Source organism: Giraffa tippelskirchi, chromosome Y (genome assembly GCF_054371585.1).
Source record: "Giraffa tippelskirchi isolate mGirTip1 chromosome Y, T2T-mGirTip1v1.2.pri, whole genome shotgun sequence".
Classification (NCBI taxonomy): Eukaryota; Metazoa; Chordata; class Mammalia; order Artiodactyla; family Giraffidae; genus Giraffa; species Giraffa tippelskirchi.
The window spans coordinates 21283045-21287171 of NC_137290.1; the positions used below are offsets into that span (position 1 = coordinate 21283045).

A 4127-nucleotide genomic window follows, 5' to 3' on the forward strand; every position below is an offset into this window, starting at 1 on the left:
TTTAGGAATGACATTTTGCAGGTTTCATGTTTTTGGATCCTATTTATGTAAGCAGACTTTATATTAAGTTGATGTAGAAGTAAACACTGGTTGAACATTGCCCTTCAATTGCTAGAAGACCAGTGACTTTATGATGTCAGAGCTACTCTTCAATTGCTAGGAGACCAATGACTTTGTGATGTCACAGCTTTTTGACTTTGAGAACCATGCTAATGGTCTAGAGAGTTTATCTCTGTACGCCAGCCAAGCAGCATTTGAAGTTGGACTGTGTAAAATCAGACAAATGAGGAAAGTATCTGAAGAAAGAGTTCTCTGAGATGGCACATATTCCTTCAGAAATCCAAGATGTGCCTCGTAAAGATGAATCAACTGGTTCCGAAGCCTCCATTAGCTCTTCTTTGTGTGATTACACACTTACTGGGGACTCAGTTTTGAGATCTATGATTGAAGAATATGCTTTTCAGGCTTTGGCTGAGGAATTTGGGATAAAATGGCCACGCTACACATTTTCTGTCTCTGAAACAAATGAGTAGAATGATTTTCTTTCACTCACTTTTCCTCAAAAACTCTGGACTCTAGTTGAAAGTGATCAGTTTGAATCTATTTGGTGGGACGAAAGTGGCACTTCTATAGTGATCAATGAAGAACTCTTCAAGAAAGAAGTCTTGGAAAGAAAGGTCCCTTTCAGAATATTTAAAACTGATAGTATGAAAAGTTTAGTTCGCCAGCTTAACCTTTATCGGTTTAGTAAAAAGCGACAAACTTTTCAAAGATCTGCTTCACTACCTGACTTTCTGGAAGAAGAAAACAATGTCTCAGTTTTGAGCAAGGTATTAACATTTGCCACTTATTGGCAATATGTAAGATTAATTCATGTGACTTAGAAAGCATGTTCACATATGTAGCTAAAACTGAATTTAAAATTGAGATAGCAAATTGTTGAAAACATTTTATTTTTTGAAGTTGAGAACAGCTGGAGGGTAAAATATTTGGTATTTAACAAACTCTCCTAGCAACTTGAAACTGGATACTTGTCCTCAAGCTACTTTAACTGGTATTTATTGTATATATACAACATATTTTTTAGCTGAGGAGCATACCTGTTTCTAACACGTAGGGTGTTAAAACTACTAATGGAGATGTTTTATTTGATGCTATTTAATTTGTATCATTAAAGGAATACATTTTTATAGTTTAGCTTTGCTTGTCAGGTGTACCTTGGTTTACAAAAAATAACTAAATGATTGCATCCTTTGATTTTAGTTACAGGTCTACCAAAATCCAAATTTCAAAAGAGATTTTCCCCAACTTTTAGTAAGAATGAAAAGAAGAGTCGGGATTAACAATGTGTTTCCAAAATCTTCATTAGTTCCAGATTACAAGAAGCATGTTAAAGCAAGGGTCAACATAGATGATTGTAACTCTGGTTTTCATTGTGAAACTAGTGGAGAGAGTCCATTTTCAGCTTCTACAAGTTTAAGTGTGCCTTTCACAAAAAAGACACATACCAGCCAGATTGTCCCTAAAACAAGCTCCCTATCTCCACGTGACTTACCTTCTCCATCATCAATATCAGTTAGACAAACAGAACAGAATGTGGTAGATCAACCTTCTGTTTTAAACCAGTTGAGCATTTTTAATTGGCACTCCCATAGCACCTACACTCAAGTAAATGGCCACGTTGAGGACTTTGCTACTACCGCTACCTCTACTTCTCAGAACCACATCGTATCTCCATTTCAGAGCAGTTCTTTTGGACTGATGGTGGAACCTTCTACATTTCCAGATATGTATAACGATATGTCAGTCCATGACAGTCCTTTTCCTAACCAGCAACAGAGAGGCAACTCAAGGTCCCCAGTGCCAACGATCGCTTATACATCCACCTCCGCTCTTTCAAGTCAATTCATCAACGATATTCCTTATGTGAAAACCATGCTAATTAAAACTGACCTATCAAATAAGTATCAGCTTATGGAACCTAATGAAGATTAAAATTTATGTTGGGAGATGTCAACAAATACCTACAATTCTTGTATTTGAACAATAAAGTTACACATTCATCTGCACAATTTTGTTTTCTATTTTGAAACAATGAAGAGTAAATTAAGGCTTTATTTCAATGTCTGGCTATTCTTCTGCACTCTTTTATAAACTCTTCAGTTCAAGAAAACATCCGTTAGGCATCCTAGGTAAATGGCACCTAATCTATTGTTTGTAAACAAGAAAATGAGAGCAAACGGAAGAGAGTTAATGGATGTAAAGTGATTTGGTAAATCATCCCTGCTGAAATGAATGGGTGTCTAAATGAGGATGGTACAGGTGAAGGAAGAGATACAAATACAATTTAAAAAAGTACACATACACAGTACGTACCTTATTGCATTCACAGTTACATGATATTCTTTTAGGTACAGGTAGAGTCTTAAGATGAAGAAGGAAATGATGCCCCGCTCCAGTATTCTTGCCTGGAGAATTCCGTGGAATGAGGCTCCTGGTGGGTTGCTGTCCATAGGGTCGCACAGAGTTGGACACAGGTGAAATGACTTAGCAGCAGTAGAGTCTTAAGACATTAGACAGGAGATTGTCTCCATTATAGAAATTCATTTCATACTTGAAAATATAGATATTGTAGCATGTCCAAAATTAGGATAACTGTTATACCAACGCTGTGATACCAAAGATTACAGGACATGATCAGTTACTGGAACATGCTCAGCACAAGATAGGATTTTACAAGTGGTATTGTATAGGGTCATTTTAGCTCTGCTGTCCTTAAAGCATACTTTTATTTCCTGCCACGGTGATTCCACCCTATATTTTCTAATGCATATGTAGATTTTGTTTATCTGTTCCCTCAGAGACAAAATAAATTCCTGTAGTGATTACAGCACCTCAGGATGGTTAAGTTCTTTGAAGACAAGATATTTGTTTTCCACAGTAGCTTCATTATCGTTTTGTTACACCGTTCTTCTGGAGCTACAATCACACACACACTGCTTTCAGACATGCTAAGCCCCTTCTTACAACTTTGCCTCAACCCTTTCTTGTGGATGGAAGAAACCTCTGTTCACCCTCCTACCAAGGTGAGCACACGTATCAGGTCTTCAATGTGTTTTGCGTCTACCCTCTTTTCTTTATGTATCTTTCACATCAGCTAAAACGTAGACAATGCAAATGACATTTGGTAAGTACTTACTGAATTATCAATAATGAAAAGTAATCACCAATCCAATGCTATATACACTACTCAACAACATCCTATAACCTGCACTATTATCATAATTGGCCTTTCCTACCTACTGAGAATATTTTCTCCGTTGAGAAATATATATATATATATATTTACATGAATGTGAAATGTCGGAATTCAAATTATAAAATGATTGCTGCTCTTATGAAGTTTACAGTCTATAAGAACCCATACTAAGCATGTTGTTTCAGGCCGCAGTTCCCTAAAATTCAGTAGTAGTTATAGAGATACTTATGAAAAAACAAACAAACAAAAAAAAGGAATCATTCATGATAATCATCTAGAAAAGTAATGGAGTAAGGAGGGATCAAAATCAATGGCTGATCCTTCATATAGTTCACAATGAAATACAACGAGCAGAGTGTCTGCCTTTGGACTATGCAGACTGTCATGAACACTACCTAGGGATCTTGGCAATCTGCACTTTGTGGACATTCCTTTAGACAGTGACAGCTGTGGAATATTTGTGTGGATAAGGGAGGTGTCCACACAGCACACTCTTTTTCTTTCACTGAAAGTTTTCATTGAATTTGGCTGAGAATACTGTGCTTTAGAGAGGTAAGCATTTTGCAGCCATTGTAAGAGTTATTGAAATCGGTGTCCTTAGTTATCATTTCAAGCCCAAAGTCCAATGGTGTGGTTTTTGCTTTCAGGCATTTTACTATGTAGTCAAATTGCATGCTTTGAGAAATAGCACGTTAAAAGCAATCATGTCTTCTATTTCATTGCCGTGTACTGATTATCCCTTCTCACTCCGTTTTATCTTTTTTCCTGTTCTGTTTTGAGTGGCAGGTCCTTCTCAAAAAGAACAGGATTAATTCCCTTAGTGCTCTGTGGTAAGTGGGAAAGGCATGCATAAGGGCAGTCACTATGT

At 36.8% G+C, this 4127-nt stretch overlaps 1 pseudogene across 1 annotated transcript; it reads left to right on the forward strand.

Moving 5' to 3' along the window:
- Positions 1-205: 205 nt before the first annotated feature.
- Positions 206-2069, forward strand: LOC145537814 (heat shock transcription factor, Y-linked-like; annotated as a pseudogene). Its single transcript, XR_014076435.1, has 2 exons — positions 206-830; positions 1264-2069. The product of XR_014076435.1 is annotated as a heat shock transcription factor, Y-linked-like (transcript).
- The last annotated feature ends 2058 nt before the right edge of the window (positions 2070-4127 follow it).